General features: G+C 35.3%; 1 protein-coding gene across 5 annotated transcripts in view; it reads right to left on the reverse strand.

The window, feature by feature from the left end:
- The window catches only part of LOC118262353 (SCY1-like protein 2), a 152,943-nt gene extending 152,607 nt beyond the window's left edge, over positions 1-336 (reverse strand). For all 5 annotated transcript variants that reach the window (XM_035573671.2, XM_050704415.1, XM_035573652.2 and 2 more), the window contains exon 1: positions 149-336. The gene's annotated coding sequence lies outside the window, so the exon portion shown is untranslated. The remainder of the gene's footprint in view (positions 1-148) is intronic.
- Between the last annotated feature and the right edge of the window lie 22,630 nt (positions 337-22,966).

A 22,966-nucleotide genomic window follows, 5' to 3' on the forward strand; every position in this document is an offset into this window, starting at 1 on the left:
AAATACGTTTACACCTGGAGAAGCACGAGCTCACGGAATCATGAGGTGTGAATCGGACGTTTAGGGCGCAAGGAACTTTGCAGCGTAAGGTAACGGCGGTCCTGAAATAAAATGGCGCGCGTATATCCAAAAATTAGAAATTACTTACCCGTACTCTGTGCGGGCGGGGGGTCAGTTCCGACACCGGAGTATTTTTTAACAACTTTTGTGAGAGTTGAAAACAGTTTGAGGCTTGTTCTTTAACTGTTGGGGAAAAACTACATGGCGCGACGAGCGCGCCTGTTCGCGGAGTCGAAGTACGGCTTGGGGCGAGTTGCCACAAAGCCGTTCTGTGCGACAGTGAGCCGAGCAGTGAGCGCCGCCGCTGCCGCCGCTTCCCCCGCGCCACACCTCACCCTCGACGTGGTTACCTTTCTTGTGCTTTTTCCCAAATTACACCCTCAAATCGCTTTCCAAAAAAAACCTTGCAAATGTTTTTATGGGTTTCATTTCTTTGGCCCAGTTAACGCCGGACACAATGGGACACGGGGAAATACTTATAAAATTATCTTACACTTGTGGTGTAACTGAAAAAGAAATAAAAGGTATAATAACAAGCGATATCTTCCCTTTAAACGTGCCACTGAACACACTTCGCGGCTGAATAAAGTAATCAAACGTGTGTAGTAATGGATTCATCCAAATTTTAGGTTGGATGTTGAATCCAAAGATATTCCACAAGTCGGTCGTGCGTTACCTTGCAAATTGGATGTATCAATCTTGGTTCTTTGTGAAATAATCTGAGCTCTCTGAAGTTAAGATCGTCAAGCACGCGCGCGGTTCTATGAAATCACATTAGTTACGTACATTACTATTTCAAAATAATTTTATTGTGAGAAAGCCTTCCCGAGCATTATAATTTTACAATGAATTGTTTGGTGATAAAAATAGCAGTTAAGGGTAACATGAAATTAATACGCGGCCATTGTTTCACACGTAGGCTGTACATTGTGTTCAAAAAATGCAACGCGAAAATTCATTTAACAATTTGTTAACAATATCAAATTCAAACAAGCTGTAGTTGTCAGCTTATTACAATATGGGTTGCTTTGTCTGTTTTGTCAGACGAACGGGAGATGAGTATTGTGATCATTATTTTATCAATATTATTTTTCCTTAAACCTTTCCTTTTATAACAAAGAACCTCGAATATTGCCACAATAAGCACTGAACTAATTGACAAGCGCGGTTCCTTCTATTTACCCCGAGTGAATATGACACGTTTGCTACCTTAAATAACTTTTTATGTGTTGTTTGTTGTCAATACCAATACTTTCTGTTTGCTTGGAGTTTTATAGAAACTCATACATAAGTATATTTCTATACGGTTTTACGCTTCTATGTGGTAAAAGAGAAAAAAAAAGTTTGCACACTTTTGAGTGAATCCTTTTTTATTTCTTATTTAATTATTTGCATTTAGAAAGATATGACAATTTCAACATACCTTTTACAATTAATATTATTTTCGTGAATATTACGTGGTCATAGAAAGCTACTTCTTTATTGTCCATATAATATATACTATAGGATTGTTTTAGACTAATGATGTTGATGGATGCATAGAGATTAGCTATGAATAAACTAATATCAAAGCGATGTTTTCTAAATGCGTGACACAGTTATCTTCCTTAAGCGTTTTGCCTAGGTTAGGATCCCTATTCCTAGCGTCCTATCCCTATTATTAGGGTAAGGAGCGGCCATGAGTCTTAGCTGTAATTTAATAAAATTTAACTCGGCGTAATTATGATACGAAGAATAAACTGCTACGTTGCGCGTTGGTTGAATGGTCGCCTAGCAGCGGCTCTCAGGTTCTATTCTCGGGTCAAGTAATATATTATTGGGCTTAACCAATATTCTGGTTTTATATGAAATGGGGAGTAACAAGTAGACGGATCACATGATAATAAACAATCAACGCCACTTATGGACACCTGTGCAGGCTGACTCGCTGGTCGAGAGGTTGGCTATTAGCCAAGGGTCTCGGGTTAGATTCCCGGGTTGGGCAAAGTATTACTGGGATTTTTTCGGTTTTACATGCATGTAGTCTAGAATTGTGCCCAGTATATAGCAATAGGCTCACCCCCTATTACGAGAGACTTATAACACAAATGGTGAAAACTAGGTGTACATTGTGTAGAGGTATTACGTGCCTTAATGTACACCTCCATCTATCCCGTCAGGGATAAAAGGCGTGACGTTGCAATACAATTACACATTATTTGATCGACCGTGTCACAAAAATTATGAATTATATCTTTACATAGAAATACGTTCGAATCTCGACCTCTACTATTTACTTTAAAACATAATTTATTACCTTGCAGTATAAAATACGATGTACGAAACAGTATTTGGTTTAGAAGAGTTTTGATGATGTATGTACGAAAGTCAACCTGAAACCTAGTTCACAGAGAATTGGGTCAAAGCCAACCGTTTGAAATGTTTAAACATGAAACTAAGTTAATTCGCCGAAATAAAATGGGATATAGCAGTAAGTTCTGGTACCACTAGAGCATTGCTCATTGTGCATTGCAAAAGCCACCCATTGTCTGTCTTCTGATTTTTTAAGGGGAGAAAATCATCCAATGACTTTTCTCGCCTTGGGCGAGGCGAGAGGGCGTTTCGGACTCAGATTTACTGACTTAAAATCACCCCGTTTAGTCCTACTCCTGCTTTTCGAGCCGGAGCTCCGGTAAACCTCGGTAGGTAGTCCGCAGTTTTAGACTCTGCCTACTGCTAAGCGAAACGTTCTTGCAATTTGCGTGTAAGTTTATCCTGTGTGTTGTATAGGTTGTGGTTGCTTTTATAAGTCTCGATGGCTTTTAATGGGATTTGAGATTCCTTAATACATAGGACTCGTAACATTTAAATATCAGAAGCTACTATTAATATATGCTTTCCTGTATTGAAATGAAATTAGTTATGTTCTTCATAATTATCCTTTCAACTGTCTTGCCGAAGACTGTCCACTATGTGGTTCATTTTCTACCTTTCCTAGAAATTTTGTTGCATCTTTTTATGTATTAACAGAAAATAATGTGATACTTCCGATGAAATACATAAACGTTTTAGCCAAAATTGTTAAAATACTGCAGTAGCAGAAAGTACCGCAGATAGGATGTTTCGCAATAGTGACTACGACTCGTAAAGCTGTCCTGTTGTAGACACATAAGGACTAACGGACTGGTAAAGGCTACAAATGTAAGCAGCCCCGAGCTACAAATCCGGTTTCTGTGTCTAATTCAGAAGTGACGAGTTTCTGTGTCGGTCTCAGTGAATCAGGGCATATCATTGAATCTGTATGGCTATTTACCAAACGTGGGGGAATACCATGAATTTCGCACTCAGGATTTACACTTGCAATTATTCGAATAACAAGGCTGTTAGGCTTTAAACGATAGGTTAACACAATTACCCCTACATACGTTTTTGATTATATGATGTTTTGAGGCAGACAGCATCGCTCTTTTAAACTTTCGCTGCCCTAAATATGATCACTTAATAACCAGCTAGGCTTAGGGATTATGTTTTTAATTCCTCACTAAATTACAAATGGGAAAGCCTTGTTAAAAAAAATGAAGTATAGATGTCCCACACTCATAATAGTGTTGGTTCACTAACCTACACCTATTGATATTCTTATATCGTTCCTACATGCAATCTGTACTCGGATAATGTCAATGCGGGGCTGAAGTTGTACACTAAAACGACATATCAATTTAAGAGAACAATATTTTAAAGCACCTACACAAGAGCCTGTTCTGGAAATTGCCGACAATAATAAATCTAAAAAAATAATTGAATTGGATTCTTATTTTTACAGAAGAACATTTAGTATTAAGCATTCGACCATAGCTTAGAACGTTTATTTATTTCCAGGAAATAATAATTGGAGTATAATGAGAAATATTGTTTGAAGGCATTTTCCATATAATCTGGTATCAAAGCGTTAATTACGTGGAAAATATGACTCGCCACACATGAACTGGAACTACATTGTATTGTCCTTCGCTTCGCTTCATTGTCAATAAAAACTGCGAAGCTTTTATTGCGTGGCGGCTCGGTGACTTGTTGCATGTTCGATTCCTACCCAGAACATCTGTAGATAGCTATATACTTTTGTGGTTCACAAAAACGTGTTGATCTAAGTGAGAAACTTTGTAAAACTAAGTAACTCATGAGATATGAGGACAATTAAAAAAGTTAGAATATCTTACTAATATTATAAATGCGAATGTTACTTAGTTTGTATGTTTGTGTGTGTGTATGTTTCTTACTCGATCATGTCAAAATGACTGAAGGGATCGAGATAAAATTCGGAACAGAGGTAGGTTATGGTCTGTTACTTTATTTTACTTATATCCCAGGGGACCGCGGGCGAAGCCTCTGGCTGAAGCTAGTAGTAACCCTTGGTATGCTGCGGTCTACCTAACGGGTTTACCGGGGCTCCGGCTCAACAAGCAGGAGTAGGAACGGGGTGGTATTTAGTCAATAAGAGTCTGACACTCGATCTCGCCTCTCCCAGGGCGGGAGAAGTCATAGGATGATTATCCCCCATAAAAAAAATGCCGTTGGTACGCAGATAAACGAGCTGTTGAGTCTTATATACGCGAGGTTAATTAGGTACCTACAACATTTGCTGTTACATTCAGTTCCCTTAAAACAAAATCTATAAACGTTATACGGCACAGCACACACGGTTCAGATTTTCATTTCTCGTAACTTTCGATTTCGTATTCACAAACAAACAATAGAGCAAGGCCTCGATGAACTCTATACAGTTTGTAACGTAACTCACGTAACAGCTTTCGTGTGGCGATTTTCAGAAAGATAAAATAAAAACGATTTTTATTATAGGTAACTGGCTAGGAAAGTATTTGCAAGTGAAATTCTGTTTGTTCATTAATTTAATTGATGTCTTTATTGGATCTGTGTTGAAAATAACTACCGCACAATGCTTTTTATATTCACTTTACAGGATAACAGCATTTTGTTATGTGGGTATTAAACCATTTCTTTTTTTAGATGTAACAGTAACGGTAAACGAGCAGACGTATCACCAGTAAACAATCTATATATATATCTATAGTAGGATATCCATGGAGGGAGGCGTGGCAAGTGCGTTGCCAGTCTTTTGGGGGTTAGGAATGTAAAGGTTGTTGGGGAATCCAGGATTGTGAAGATTGGGACGAAGGTAATCGGACCTCCGGTAACCTCCAACCAACGAATCACATCGGAAGCGTTATTTCACATCAGTTTTCTAACCATCTTCTTCGTGATGGGGGGAATTCTTTAAAGAATACCTAGCTTTTTCGGGAGTGAGGCATCAACATAAGGATTTCGGGCCCCAAATTATCGTATAATTAATGGTTCTGTACTCTTACATGCCAAGGGTAAGCTGTGGGATTTCCCCCACATTATGTGTATACTTAACACTCATAATAGATATCTCTTAGACGACAACGATTGGATTCAACCACTCTATTACCTGCCTTCATCGATATGTACCGCTTTCATTATGCACTGTAATCAAGTCTTTCAATAATTAACATTGCCTTTACCGAACTCAGTATTGGACATTAATAATGTGGATACTATTGTGACATTTGCACAATAACCACTTCAGTGTAGCTATTGTATGAAGTCGCAGTCAAATGGCCAAATATGCTCGCAATTTCTATTGAGTTTAAATTATGATTGTACGTACATAACAAACATATTATTGAGTTTGGTGATTGGCAGCATACAAATTGAATACAAGAGAACAGATAGGTTATAGCCAAGTTTTATTGCATATCTATTAATATTAATAAACGCCGCAAAATATACCGTACGTAATCCTTGACCGGATGGATCACTCATTAAACTAAGGGGTTGAAGTATTTCTTGATGTGCTTGTATATGTAAATAAATAATAATACATAAATTAAACCATTAACAAATTAAACACTTTTACGTCGAGGGATATTGCTAAATTTGTTACAAAATATGTGTTACGTCTGAGTGTAACAGGTAAATGCCGACGCATCTCACTTTAAGTGTACATAGACTAGGCAATTTATATACAGACGATCTGACCGTTGGAAATTGGTTACTTTGGCTTCTACTGTTCTCCTTCAAATATATTGCAAAGCTTATTTCCAACGATTGTTTTTAAATAGGCGTAATAGACCACCAAGTACTTTCAGTTATCTTCACAATTTTTACGTGTATTTGTACTGATAATTACTAAAACAATTAGTTGAAAGTTCCTTGAAGTGTAACTAATACCTAAACTGTACCTATTATAAGAATTTGAATCAGTTTCTGACTGATTTAACTCAGGTATTTGGCTCTTTGAGGTATATGCCTCACAGAGGCGTGCATTGAATTGCACCCCAATACTATTTGACGTTCATAGTTGAATAGAATGGTTGTATGGTAAACTGGCCGTGTTGAAGAGGTAGTGGGCACTGATTCAGCCGCTTTACCCGCCTGCTGAACTATGCGAGAATTTCGCGCCTTTGATTTCAGGCTCCAGGCTACTAGTGTTTGAATATGACAGATATTTCGTCTAATTGTTGTGAAACCACAAAACATAGAGCTATATTCAAAGTCTATATTCAAATTCTAAAACTAAAAGGAGTTTCATGATGATATTTATTTGCCAAAAAAGAAGTACATAAATTCCTGTAATAGTATTTGGATATGACATAATAATAGGATCCAATGGTAGGGAAATCCTGTGTTATCAGAGCCAACCATTCGGTCCTTTAGATGAGGTAGTGTGGGTAAAAAAATGTACAACTCCTACTTCAGATTTCTAGTCTTGACTTATTATCTTAATATATTCACTGGTATTTTTCTCACTAGATTATTGAACAGGCGACTCAACGCGTAATCATTACAATCTATTACGGTTTAACCGTGATTACAAATAGAATGGATTATTATCTAGCAGCTACAATTATTCTCATTTGTAGAATTATGTGCGTGTAATACGTATAATGGGGTGAGTTTCTTGGTAATTGATACAGTGAGCAAAGAATAACGTTAACTTTAGATTAATAAGACGTCTATCTCATCCTATTGCTATGCCGTTGGCTCAAACTAAACAGGACCGCGACATTTTGTGTTGTTTTTTAACCAAACGTTTACAAAATTTCATTAATCCTCAAATATTTTAATTTTTTATGAAACGAAATATTCGCTAAATTTATTAAAAGGACTTGTGAGAAACTCTAACTTCGTGAAAACACACCTACATTTACAAAAATATTAAGTACTTATTATTATTAGTTAAATAAAAACGAAGTCATACTGTGGCACGAACGGCGAAAAAAAAAACTAACAGAAAATTGGCGTGGTATTACGCTTGCTTTGTGTTTCGCCGTGAGAGTGAATTGAGGTCCTACTCCCTCCGCAAAGATCGACAACGCGCTTTTCTAGTCGATGTCGGTGTTTATGGACGGCGCTAATTTCATACGAGGTAATTTGCCTGCTCATTTGTCCCCCTATCTCATAAAAAATCTCTACATTTAATGAATTATAAGGCAATAATTGATGTTAAATTATTTCCAGATGCACGAACATAATTAATTGGCTGTGTAGTAGAGTGAGAGACAACTGCCACAATATATTATTTTTAAAATAAAGCAATTAAGGGACTTACCTTTTCCATTGCAATTGTTATGATTCATTTATTTTACTCGCAGATCTTATCGAACCAATTAAGGGAGTAATTGAATGAATGCTTTTCTCTTTACGGTTCATTGTTTTTTATATGATTTTAATAATGATGCGATGAGCAATCGGCAGACGGCTTGGCCGGAGTGATACCACGTCTACGAAGAAAACGGGCGTGAAACAACGCCAACGTAACGTTTCATCGTGTGAGGCTACCATTTACCCTAGCTTCCCTAATCCCCGAATCCCCAGCACTGACCGATTGCTTACCATCAGGTGATCGGTTTCCTCGTTTCCCAACTTCTCCCATACAAAATGGTTTTGTGGAGTGATAATCCCGTTTTTCGTGTATATATTTAAACACATATTTACACATAAATATTTACACTGAGATCATGGTATATTAGTTCGTAATATTTGTTTGTATTTCGCAACATCAGTTAATTTTGTAGTAAGTATGTATTTAATTTTGTACATCATCCAAAACAAATATAATATATATTTTTGGATGATAAGTATATAAAATATGTGAGAAAGAACAGTACATACATACATTTGTACATCAGATTGTCTTGTAAGTTAGCAGTTAATTTCCTAAGTAAGTAAATAAAATCGTTAAACATTTTTATTTTTAGGCACATACATATACAAAACTTCGGCTTCACAGAGAAAATATTTCTTTGAACATATTTTTCACATTTGATCGAGCGTGTTTGAGTGTATTGAAGCGAGGGGCGGAGCGGCGCGCCGTGGTCTCGTACCAGCGCATGCATCTTTCTAAGCTTGCGCCTTCCTGCAGTCAACACAAAACAAAACATCACTGATTCTATGTCTGCTCAAAGTCAAAGTCACAATACAATAGCATCCTTTACATAATACCTGAGGGAATGTGTATATGGAAACGTGTTGCACTTTCACTATTCACAGACGACGCTGCCTACAGTACATATCATATAGGTACCCATTTGAGCAAATCTACATCACACATCAACAGCCTTAAAGTGCCCACTGCTCTGGCCAAAGGTCTCTTCTCGCAAAGAGAGTTTGTTTGAGTATTAATCACCAGGCTTGCTCAATGCGGGTTAGTGATTTAATTAAAATTATTTTACTTCACCGTTTGTCAGTGCATTACAGCACACGATTTATAATCTCTCATTTAGTTATTTAGTAAACAAACATTATCTAATATCGAGTATCAACATTCCCAGTAATAATTATGATAATCTAATTGATCAGAGACTAAGTAATCTGAGACATTCCTGTATATGCACACACAGAACATTCAAGCTTTGTGTTTACCGTGAATTACTCTATTGTGCAAGGTCAATCGATAATTTATCTTAAACGCTGCAATCACGGTGAATCAACTAGACACTAGGCTATCGGATTGCTACCACAATGTAGGGGTAATTCGTCCCACGCACGATATTATATTATATTATTACATACTATAAATAGATTAACCTTGTGATATGAGATGTTAAAGATAAACAACAAAACAAAGGTTTAGTACATGTAGCCGTCGGTACGATCAAAACTAGAAAGTACCGCTAATTAATTTCGCTTCAAATTTAAGGCGTCTTTCATGTTGACTTAAACTCACAATGCTAGAGGCAATAAAAACCTTAATGTAAGCAACCTATACTTGGATCGTCATTGGTACGTTTACAACTCGGTTTGATTTGGGAAAACAATTTACAGATCATATTATAAACTATTTCGTGTAGGAGCCGAAATTGCGACATGTTGTGTTGATACCGTTTGCCACAGCCACACTTCACCATAGAATTATTATCAAATTTGTGGAAAATTGTCTCAACCGTAACGCATTAGCTGTACTAATATTAATTACTCAAGTCCAATCAATCATTCAGAGGTAGGCTGGTCTATTTGAATAGCCTGATGTTATGAATTGCATGGATCGGTAATGAGGCGTGGGTTACAATGCGAGAACAAACAAACCGCGATATACATTTGCTCCAACCAAAATGTACTCTCATTTATTGTGATTGTAATCCCACATTTTGCGTAGGATGAAATCACTCAATTAGAGTGGCAAAAATCATCATTACAGTCAAAGCATTTATTTCAATTAATCCAAATACAAACAGTTTTTAATTATCATAATATTTTGCCGGTAATGATGTCATATTGAAATGTGTGCAATATGGATAATGAGGTATTTATATTTGATTTGTTAATGCTAGCTGTAATGCTTATATAAACAACTGTAATCAGATTACTATATACTGGGCGCCGTCATGGGATACAAGCTATTACGTATTATTTTACGGATTTTACCTAACTAGAAAAACAAACGCGTGTCACCATATACATACATTAGCAACCTACACTACATGTTTTGAAGTGTAACAAATTATATTGAAACTTTATAGATCTGTTCTCCATTATAAGACAGAAATGTATAAATGAATTAATTTTATTAAGTGTTAACTTAACATGTTAACATGCGGTTGGGTCATGTGAAAATGTGGTTTGAGTCGTAATAAGTAAAACAATCAATGCTATTTAAATTAACCACAGTAATATGTTTGTCCAATGTAGCGACTGACTCGAATAAGAGTTCTGTATCTGAACTAGTGTAGATCTATCTCCTAGTTGGAATCCTAAATGGTAGATGATCCTATCAAAATAAGTTATACAATAATTAATATATGGCCCTTCATAGATAATTAATTATTTGTCAGCCATCGCTGAGTCTGAAGATCTTGTTTAACGTGATAAGTTATGTGATGTTCTGCTAAGATTCGCCAATGATTTTGTACATTCATGGAAAACCCCTCCTAGGGTACCTATCAGCGTATAAACAAGCGAAGATGTAATAGCGAAGCTGTGAAACTATGTGACCGTTTCGCACTGATACAAAGCTATGTAGCTATCGGAAACAACCATAGCACACATTCATAGCAAGCATCTCTCCATATAAAAAACATATCTAAGTTGAATCCATTTTTACCAGTGCTAAGCTATAGCAATGAATATGATTGGTGGATACCAAACGCATCCACGGCAACGTACTGTTGAAAAATAATCCAGATAATTCTAAGTTTTTGTAATATATTGTAATATATAGATACTTATGTAGCTCCAAAATTCAGTCTAAAAACTCGAAGCAATCATCTGCTAGTAGAGCGTCATACTCCTGAGGTGACCATGATCATTTTCTCACTTCAGTACATAGGAGAGCCATCAGATAAATATAACATTTTATTGAGATTTTTCATTCAAAGTTGTTTACCTTCGTATAGCTCGTGTATGAGGGAGTGGGTGTATACTAAGTAAAAACATTTCAACCTATGCCCTCGGGAAATAACAAGTGTGATATTATGTTACACCGTTGAAGACAAAGAATCCAGATAATATTTTGCTCGATTCAAGTTCTCTCTATAGCTTATAAAGAGTTATAGCTCGGTAATTACGGATAGATATAACAGACCACAAATAGTATAAATTTTCATGTATATTTTACCGCTCAGAATCTGTACAAAGTTTGAACAGTAATTAAAATTTTACTAAATAAGCATCCTTAGTTACTATTTACTTTTTCCAGATATGAAACTCTATACGGGTGAAACTCAACAGTACGCCCAGAAACTGAGCAAAAAATATTGGATCACACAAACTAACAATTCTATGTGTGATCCATACAAGTTGGGACTGAATTTAGGAATCATGCAGTGGGCGGTTGTACAGTCAACCACACAGGACCAATAGAATCATAATTTTGTAAAAACAATTTTTAACACTAATAGTTAATTATAGCTAAGTTATAACTTAACAATTAGATAACAATTTTGCAGTTACAGTGTATGCTTGCATAGTATAGACCAAAGAAAAAATTTAACCAAGAATTGTATTGTGAACTTGATTGCTCGTTCTTTTCCATAGGAATCTACACTTTGGAACGAATAAATAGCTTCACTAGAAACCTGACCGATAGACACTAATAGACAGACTCTTTCACACAGATTCTTTTTTTATATTATAATACTGACGTTCAAAAGTGTCTTCATGGTCTATTAGAAATAAATAATTTGGCTTTGACTTTTACTTTAGTGGAGATAGACAAACTATCACACCATAAATAATTATTAATATTGTATCTTTAATTGGAGCTATCCTAAGCTATTTAAAGCAAACTGAAATTGGGACGGTTACAACAACACAACGAGGTTAGGTTCGGATGATATTATGGTTAACGAGCCAGCGAAGCGTGTGAACAAAATAACATAATTTTCTTCGTGCTACTCATATTTTTTATTCTTACTGGAGTCGGAAGCTGTAAAATACACTTTCGGGCCAACCTGACCATGATTGAATATGCCATCGCAAAATAGACAACAGCACCATCTACGGTTTAAGTTTTCCAAGACAAGTCGTTTGACAAAATAAATATGGAGGTTATTTGATAATCTCCACTCATACATGCATTTCATCATCAGCCTGTTCTCATCCACTGCTGGACATAGGCCTCTCCAATGGCACGCCACTGAGCTCGATCTTCAGCTCTACGCATCCAACCACTATCAGCCACCTTGCGGATATCGTCACTCCGCCTAGCTGAAGGGCGCCCTATACTAAGCTTGCCTACACGCGGTCTCCACTCTAGAACACGTTTACCCCATATACATGCATTTACAATTATGCAATGCTACTTTCCAAAAATACTTTTCATTTATTTCCTAGTTAATATTTATTTCGGTTTCAAAATTTTAAAGCAATCGCTGAACCCATAATGCATCTGTCACTGAATTTGTTATAATAAAATGCTAAAAGCAAGGCCCGGTATTTTATTTTCAGTCGAGATGTCACAGTGATATGGCGCTGCATTGTTATTTCACGAATCTATTTTCGAACAGCCCGCGTATGAAACGAAGTTAATATTGGCTAAAATAGAAGATAGAATTTTCGTAAATAAAAATAAAGCATGGCATCGAGAACGAGCATCGTCTATTTGAAATAAACTACATATTTACGAAAGAAGTCCATTAAAAGCTTATAAAAGAAAACTATTATATTATTTAATTCGTGATTTTTATTGTGCATTAGTTTTTGTAGCAAAACATAAATAAATAGCAGTGTAATATCATACAATTTGTCTCCCAAAATCACTCTGTTACCGAATTCACACTGAACATCGTTGAATAAAAGTGTTATAATAAATAATACACTATATTTGCGCATAGAAATTCTTAGCCGAGCCTAGATCATAGCTATAGTTTCAGTGAAGACAAAAGGATCTAGCCTACTATGAATTTCTGCACAGATTTCCCAGATCACACCTACACGAGAGTGTCCGGTGCAAGCGGTACAATGTGGTATTCTCTTGAAACAAAGCATTTCATGATTGCCCTTGAAGATAAAAGTAATGGTTTTCATACGAGAAGTAAGTCAGTATTTACCTAAAAAACTAGTCAGTAATCAGTATATTACGCACGCTACTGTAAGTAATCACTTGAACTGTACAGTTTAAGCCAAAGGTGTGTAGACCTACATATCATCATCATCATCAGCTCATAAGTGGCCACTACTGACCAAAGACTCTTCTTACATGGAGATGGTTTGAGCATTAATCACCACGCTTAATGCGCGTAGGCGATTTCAAACTTATAATGTCATGCGAGAAGTAAGACATATTAACCTAAAAATTAACTAGTTTGTTTTTTATAAATCAAACAACTTACCATTACAAGTAGGCGTCCTACATCGTTTGCCATATCATCGCTTGCTAACGCACAATATAGTGGACAAACATCAATCTATAAATAATTAACCAAAAATCTAGACAGGCCAGTTAGCATGTGCCATAGTAATTGTGGCTGGGTCTCATAAAAGTGAAACTCATACAAAACCTAATTATATTTTGCAATTAGTCGCGTCGGAGCAAAACATTAATGAAGTCCAAAAAGTTTTTGACTCCGTACACAGTGTACTATGTAATTATAGAACAGTCAAGGCTAATATTAGATGCTGGTGAGAGATCCTATGTAAATGAAAAGCCCCCAACCCAAACCTACGAGATACTTTGGTCATGTAAAAGCTTACGTGATTTACATAAACAAGTACAACCATGTCCGAATGAGCGAAATAAAATATCAGTTTTATGAAGAAAGTTTTTTATGGGTATCATATCACACAATCGCTCGAGATACCGCATTATTATGGCCTTTTTTGAGGGGCAAATCATCCAGGGACTTCTCCCGCATTGGGCGTGGCGAGAGGGAGTGTCAGACTTTTACTGACTAAAAACTACCACGTTCCATCTCCTGCTTTTCGGAGTCCGTAGCTCTGGGTCGGCATCAGCCCTACTGGGCCTAGCTGTAGTGGTCTGAAGGCCCTTTGATGCACGTGTAGAACGCGACGCGCCGTACGCACGGTTCTGGTTCTGGTCGGGAGGCGAGCTACCCTTGCTTACTATGGTCTGAACAATGGGCCTTCTCTACATAAAAGAGCTATACTATAATCCCTAGACTTGGCAGGCGTACTAGAAATCATAGATCAAAAATTGCGGGTCTATTAAAGAGCATTAGCTGCCTTATCTCTCTTAAATGGACAGTCCCATAGGTACGACACCTGCACGAAGTTACTCTGACATCGCCGCACGACACATTTCACTAGCCACACTTGATTATCACTTCAGATTAATTGTCCAGTAACTGCGATCAACCGAAAGAGCAGCGTGTTACTCCAAAATTTCGATGACCTAATTGCGTTATCCAAAGTGCCTGCAAAGCGTGGAAATTATTATGAGATTCCCTCTACCCTATATTTTAGTTGGGCATTTTATCGCTTAAATGTATTTTCAGCAGTTAAAAAATCTGCTATGTAAGGATATACTACTATTGTCGTTAGTCATCATCATCATCATCAGCCGAGAGACGTCCACTGCTGAACAAAAGCCTCCCCCTTAGTCCTCCACATAGAACGACAAGCCGGTGGCCTGCTTCCACTGGCTCCTGTCTGTCGTTAGTCATACTACGAAAAAATTACAACCCCATTGCACTATGCCTAGACAATTAACTACCGCGCAGCAAACACAATATCGCCATCAAAGCAGTCTTTATTACTGTCACTACATTATTACTCATAATGTAACCGATAGATAGGAGATAGTAGCAAACAGTACGGTAATTATGGGGAAACTCTAAGTACTACCATAGAAGTCCATTGGGGATTTTATATTCTTTATTTCTGTTTTAAAACGAAAATGGTGTCACAGTTTATAGGTACACAGTCGTGTTATCGACCGAGCAAGGGGTTAAAAGTCTGATCTAGTAATGTGTTTTATAATTATCTTTGGATAATATGGCGAACAATAAAACGACAGTAATTTCCCTTAAAAAAAAGACTTAGTTACTGTTTCCTTTTTTTGTAATTTGCGATTGCGAAATTCACCTACATTGATATGATATCCAATATGAATATAGATCAGTGTCATCCTCTTACACGTTAGATTTATAAGATAACTGGTAATAAGGGATTACTCTATATACCACTTTAAAATATAGATTCCATTGTTGTATTGTCAAAATCATAGCCGAGCCTTGCTTGATAAAGATTAAATAACTCTAGAGAATATTATACCAATTTACGTCAATTTCAATTAAGCGGCATTAACAACGATTCAACGTATCGCCGAAGCGAGAACTTTTTAATTAATCACATTGATTTATTTGTTTCATTAACTGGTATGGTTATTACAATATTATCATGTATAATTTTGGCGTAGTAAGTCAAGTGTTCGATTTGTATCTTAAGTTTTTAATAAGTACTAATCGTGTCTTACACAATTAAAAGATTTATGAAATGTGTAAAATATCTTTATTTTTATATTTATTTAGAAATCGAAACGTAACAGCTTCAGTGACGAATATTTAAGGTAATCGATATTGCGGGTTATTTATGTGTACCTATGTAAAAATATTATTTTTGTGAATTGAGTTGTTAGTAGCTAAAATTGATAATTAACTGAATGGGTACCGAGCTTGCTCAATTTGCTAATAAAACATTTTTATCAAAATATCAGTATGCAACTCACGCTACTATAAGACATCTCTTAAACTTTATAGTTTTAACTTAAAGTGCGTAGACTGTACAGACTTACGACATTTAAATCGTAAGTGTGTGTAACCTGCGTAAGGACCCAAAGAACAAAGTTTTACGACAGCTATCTTACATGAGGTGATTCATACACAGCAGTATTGAGTTCCAACATTGTTCATTTACACAATAAACTCAAAGTTTTGATCATGATATGACTTTTCGATTTCCGACATGTCTACCACCCCCGAGGCTTTCGTGATTTTTGTTATCATACCTACGTAAAATTTGAAAATTATTGAACATGTTTGCATGTGTAATGTATAGGTATATTAACATCTTATAGTACAGTACACTGTCATTAACATGTTTCTTAAATTGGATAAATAAGAACTTTTCTCTCGTAATCTGAAATTCTGAAACTACAGTAGACATAAAATGGACAATGTTAGAATGTTTTCTATAGTTCTAGACACCATTCAGTTTTTCTTGTAGTCGGGTCACTACGCAGGTATTACGCACCAAGGTTGAGGCAAGGTACCAACCAAGGAACTCGCCAACGTTCACTACCAACATCTTACTAATATTATAAATGTGTGTATTTTTGTAATTCTAAACTACATCAAAACGACTGAATTCAGTAACAGAGGCAGATTGTGGTCTGGAATAAACTATAGGCTTCTTTTTTAATTTATTATCCCACAAGAACGCGGGCGAAACGCAAGTAAACGTTGGTAATATTATAATTATAAGCCCTATTTAGGTTTAATTCTGTCATTTGTTCTTTGAGTTTAAATATGGCATCTCAAATTTCCTTCTTTCCCCGAAAGCTTTTAAACCTTCATATTTCCCCAAAAATAGGTCAACGTTATGAAGCAAACGAATATAAATTTACGTGGACGATAACTTCAGGAAAAAGAAGAATAATTAATTATACTTTTTTTCTATTTTTGAAGCAGGATAACCAAGCAAATACGTGCTGCAGACAATTTTCATTCATCGTTTTACAGGAAAATTGTTAAAATTACAACCTCACCGTGCCGTACGCGGTAATTCCATTGGACTCTCACGAGACCCTATCAACAATTTTACCTAATTAAAAAACGTTTCTTTTACCTTTCATAGGAGAATTAAAATGTTTTTGTGCAGACGAGTACGTTTCCAGTGATATGTAGGTGTACGATGTAAAAATACCATTGGTTGTTTTAAATATAGATTCTACAGTGTATTCGTATTTTTAGCACGGCTGATTTAGGTATTTGGTTAGACAAATGATGCTAATGCGTTCTTTACTAAATGCAATGACACAATAAACAACTTGTTTAAAATTTAGGTACTATCTTATAAAACGAATATTTTGAATAACAGCTTGTTCAATAACTCAATATTTATTTTACTCCGTACTTCTCGTTTTGGAGCAGTTACAAGGATTACTTTCAATAACATTTATTACTTGTTATTTATTTTTCGCTTATTCCTAGGAACTCGAAAAAAGGTATTGTAAAATAAATAACAATAAAATATTCTTCGAACGTAAAATACCTGCTATCAACAAACAACCAATTCGATATAAAAATATTTTTTCCATTAGTACGTATTTCGGTAAAGTTGTTAAAAACATGTCTCTTTTTTATATATGTACTAGCGACTAGTACCCAGTTTCGCATGGGTGCAATGGTGATATTTTATGCATTTATTACATGTACATAAAAACATTCCTCTTGAATAACTCTATCTATTAAAAAACCGTAGCAAAATCCGTTGCGTACTTTTAAAGATTTAAGCATTCAAAGGCACATAGAGACAGTGAAACCGACTTTGTTTTATACTATGAAGTGATAGTGAAGCGACAATCGGGCCTTCTTATCATCACTAGACACCACATAGACACCTTCAACACCAAAGGAGTTACAAGTGTGTTACCGGTCTTTGTCAAAAGAGGGGAGGGGTTTGGTCCCCTATAACCTCACTCGCACAGCAAAACAGAACCCAATGAGCTACAAATTATGTATGAAGCGATTAACGTAAGGTTTGAATAATTTCCATAATACATTTTCTCTGTCCCACTATCCTTAACTCTTCCCGTCAATGGTGTGCCGTCAGTTTTGTCCAGGCACTATTATTGATTTTACAAATCAAAATATCGTATTTATAAAAGCAGTCTATTTATATTACGGCAATATTGTTTAGTAAAGATCAACTGCAATAATATTATAATTGTATGTAGGTACATACAAGTGTATCCTGAGCTGCGGACTATACATCAGCGGGCGGGTCTACCGGGACTTCGGATCGAAAAGCAGGAGTTAGAACGGATGGTTTTTAGTTAGTAAGAGCTTGACACTCCCTCTCGCCTCACTCAAAGCGGGAGAAGTCATTGGATGATTTTCCCCCCTTAAAAAAATTGGTACATATTTTATAGATAAAATCAACCAATGGTAGTCACGTACCTTGCTAGTCCTCGTCACACTAAAATTCTTTAAGACGTTGCTCTGAGATGAAGTCCTTTGCTTTAAAAATGCACCATCTTGTTTAATTTGATCACAGATTTGTGAATAATCCTAACTGCAATCAAAATTGCAAAAGCGGATTTTAAGTTAGCACTTTACGTCGCAAAATGGTGGAAACAACGTCGACAAAATGTGCAGTACAATTGAGGTTCGCCACAGACAAGGGCAGCGGAAATCGAACGGAACCACTTCAACTACCCAACCTCTACTAACTACCACCCTTGCACAGTTTGTACACGGCGTAATGAAACACCACTCATTGGGAAATTAGTTCTTAAATGTATCTAAGTAAGAATCAAAATCTTTTATTTTCGCTTTGTTTTAGATAGTACGTACTATGAAATGTTGTGGTAGGTATTATAAGAACACGACTTATTTGTGTACCGTAGGTAATCTAAATTAAAACATTTAAGTATTTAAAGTATTACTATTCATCAACAGCATATAAGTGGTGACCACCTTCTGCGGGTTAGTGTGAGCATTAATCACCACGCTTGTTCAATGCGGGTTGGTGATTTGTAATTTATAATTAGAAATTATAAACCCAGGTTTCCTCAAGATGTTTTCCTTCACCGTTTCTAAATAATCTTAGAAAGTACATATAACTCGGAAAAAGACCCATTTGTACTTGCCGTTGGTAAGTTTCGAACCCGCACCCTTATGCATGAGAAACGGAGCGGATGTCTTAAACCTCCGGGCTACCACGACATTGTTTTGTAATAATTTAAAAAATATACATGATTATTGAAATCGATTACAGGAGGTCTATAGCCTGCCGTATATAAATAATGTACATAAATTATATATTTTAGGTACGTGTAAATGACGCCCTGCAAGTATTAACAAATATTCAAATTAGACGAGTACGTGTGCAAATCCGTTTGCTAATATAATATGAATTCATTTACGTCAATTCTATCTTTGTATAACTTGATTCTGTTTAGTCTATAGCTTGATCTAATCAGACACTAGTCTGTTGATATTTTAGTTTCGAGTTTATTACTAAAGTTGTGTTATAATTGGAGTGGTCGAACTTTGAAGGGTTAATAGCAAATTTCGCCTAGTTTCCTAACTGATGCATTTACATTTAGCAATATATTCGATGCTTAGTTTTGGATTTAAATAAATATTGAATAATCCTTTCCTTAATTTGCTGTAAACTAGATAAATAACTGCCTGAAATCTTTCGTCCTAACACATTTTTGTAGTCACAACGTTACAAAAATATCGCGGTCACAATAACTAGACAATGGTAAAAATCGCATGGAGTCATTAATACAGTTACATACAGTTTATATAAGTACTCATCAATAAGTCAAAAGGTAGTAAATACACAGTGATTTTATAAATGGCTGAGAGTGAACTCTGTGTAGTAACAACTACCAAAACCAACCAATAGGGGATAGTCTGTTTCCTATAATAATAACCTATGATATATAAGATATACTTACTCGTACATAAAATTCAATCAAATTAGGAAATCTATATAAAATAGTATTTAACAGATTATTTTAATCCAGATTGTATTTAATAACTCTTGACTACTAACCACTGGTTCAGTTAATATCCGTATAATTGTGTTATCATTGAACTGATCGATCAACGTTAGTGTTTGCAAATATACTACTATTTGGACTACATTAATTATCGAGCTTCATCGAATAGTAGGTCAGTAACTAATAATGGGTTCAAATTCAAAACTGTTTGCAATATCATCATAATTAAATTAAATATCACCGCTGATTTCGTAGCTATTATGTCATAATTACGCATTATATTACTGCAATCAAATTACTCACATTGTTTTATAATTAATATTAATGGCGATAGATATTCTATTACGTACCTAGTATGTATATTTATCATAAATAATTTTCCGATAATATTCGTTTTGTATCAGCCTCTCATAACTCCGTTTTGTACCTGCATAATTATTTTCAAAGCAAACCATCCCGCAGAAAACAAAACTCAAGGAACCGGTTTCTGAATCGACGATAAATTCCATAAAATATAAAAAGAGAACCTTGAATACTTATGTCCACATAAACGAGTACTGACGCTGAAATATTCGAACGGGAACTATCATAAGAAAAATATGATCAGAAGCATTTTATCCCCAGCAATATCGACAACGTAAATAGAAATTACAAAAGAAGCGTTGAGGCAGTAACGCATACCATTTAGGTAGGTATACTTATCACCTTCACAATTCAATAGAAAGGGGATCCTTAGCTAAATATTATTGAGCTTGGTACTAAAAGGAAAAAGTTGGAAAGAATAAATATAAATAGTTTCCTCGGAAGTTCGGTCGTTATCATTTTACACAGGTAATGGTACCTACCAAAGGCTTTGCAAACACACTAACATTTATTTCTTGGCTAAACTGTAATAACCAACCTCTTAGAAGTTGGAAGATTTTTACAGTGTTAACTGTGAAATTATGGGCATTCCTGGCTTATGAGCTGGACTTGTTCTGGGTTCCCGATGTGTTATTCTGTTGAAGGCTGCCGCGCTAGCGCTGGTCACTTTTCCCCCATGGCGTTATCTTTCTGCTATTCTAGATTAGTTACTCTAAGCATTTTGTTTTTAAAAGTAACTACTAAATTCATCCGTTAATTGAATTACGATTAAAAGCCACTTGACTTACCAATGTGACTCTCCGCCCGTAATATGTTGTTTGATCTTGGGACCAGTTCAAATTCAAAACAGATATAAAAGTACTTCAGTATTTAATATTCATAATATAATTTAAAACTCGTTACTCAATGTAATGTTGTAAAAAATCATTCAATCCTTTAAATCAACCACCTTCTACTTGCTGTAAATATGTACTTTCTTGTGAAACGCACTAAAATACACATATATATACAAACAAATATTCCAACATTTACATACACAAACAATATACAACAAAAGTTTTACCTTTGCAATTCCTGTATTTCGTAATCGCAATATTTAAAAAGGAACTATTATTGACAAATTATTTTTCGATCAAGTATAATTTTGTTAAAATTAAATTACATTAATGTTGTATTAAACCCAAATATAACTTGTACTTTGTTCGCAAAATTGTTTAATGGCACGACTAAGTAATAAGTATTCTTCTTATATTTTGTGATTGTTAGAAGATAAATAATAACACGCGTGCAAAGCCAGAGTAGATCGCTAGTTCATAATAATTACATATTAACCTTCATACTAGTCTCCAGTCTCCTACGCCTAGTATTACACAAAGTGAAACTTAATTAATTGTAGAGACTGTAATTAATCGCAAATGTATGCAATATGCCTTTACCATGTTATTTCATTAAAAGAGAGCAAACATTTTCTGCCAATGTTATAAGAAAGTTGTAGAATTTTGTTTTAATTAAAACAATTTGTTGCTATTTGAAGATAAAATATATCATTCCTACATTTTCAAGGTTATGAACGTTGCAAATAGATATGAGCTCTATTCAGAGGAAAATATCGAAGGAAATGCAGCAAAATAATATTAGATATTTCCATGAAAATGTTCGTAGGTTTATTCAGTACAAATCATACGCAAATTGAACGTAACGAACAGATTGGAATATCGAATAGAACGCTCAAGGTCATTGTCAGTATCGATTAATTGAGTCGGTCCATCAAACGTCATTGAATTCCTGGAAAAGCCAAAATACAGCCTGCGGATTTTCGATTCCACGGCCAAGTTCGCTTGTACTGACAGATGACGGTATCATTCTATCTGATACGCCCTGCGGTTGTTTGAAAATTGAAAATTCAAACAACGAATTTTTTAATCAAACTAAACTGAATCAGTAAATGTGCAAGGCTGATATTTTTTGTGCTCTCTATTAGTTTACCAACTACAAATTAGTTAAAAACAATTATATATCTTGTTTATTACCATAATCAACAACAATCGCCTATAAATATACAATGCTGAACAGAAGTCTCTTCTCACGTCACATCAAGGTGGATTGGCGACTTCAGACTTATTATCAGAAACTACTTAGGTATAAGCTCGTGTTTCCTCACGATGTTTCTTTTTCATCGTTTGTCAATGGTATCTAAATAATCTTAAAAAATAATGCGTATATCTTGGAAAATATCACATTGGTACTTGATGTTTGTTGGAGTAGAAACAGCACCCCGCAACCCGCACCCCATGCATGAGATGCGAGCATCTATTTGTTTATAAATAAAAGATAATACAGTATGGCAAGTAAAAAACTATTATGCAAATGTTTTTTATTATAATCGATTATTAATTATTTATTGAGTGCATATGTAGCCATTACTGCTACGATGTCGATAGCTACATTACTACGCTACTACGCCATAGTAAGAATTTCGTAGCAAAAATAATTGACGGTCTTCTTAATTATTAATCGAAAACTCACACACTCATTGTTTTAGCCAAAATATATTTCGTAAAAAATGATAAATCATGATACCTTGTTCCCTTGAAATTTAATTTTTACATATTTTAAGTAATTAATTAAACAAACATTTTGATGAGAACAATAAAATTCTCAGAACACTTTTACCCATTTAGTTAACTTTTATTATATGTATTACATACATGGAAGCTTACAATCAATACCCATTATTGACCTCGAATTCGGTAAAAGAAAATTTGACACATCTCATTAATTGATACGTCATAAAAATCATATCATTTGATACGTTATAAAAATAAAGTATCA

Source organism: Spodoptera frugiperda, chromosome 25, assembly GCF_023101765.2.
Source record: "Spodoptera frugiperda isolate SF20-4 chromosome 25, AGI-APGP_CSIRO_Sfru_2.0, whole genome shotgun sequence".
In the NCBI taxonomy this organism is placed as follows: domain Eukaryota; kingdom Metazoa; phylum Arthropoda; class Insecta; order Lepidoptera; family Noctuidae; genus Spodoptera; species Spodoptera frugiperda.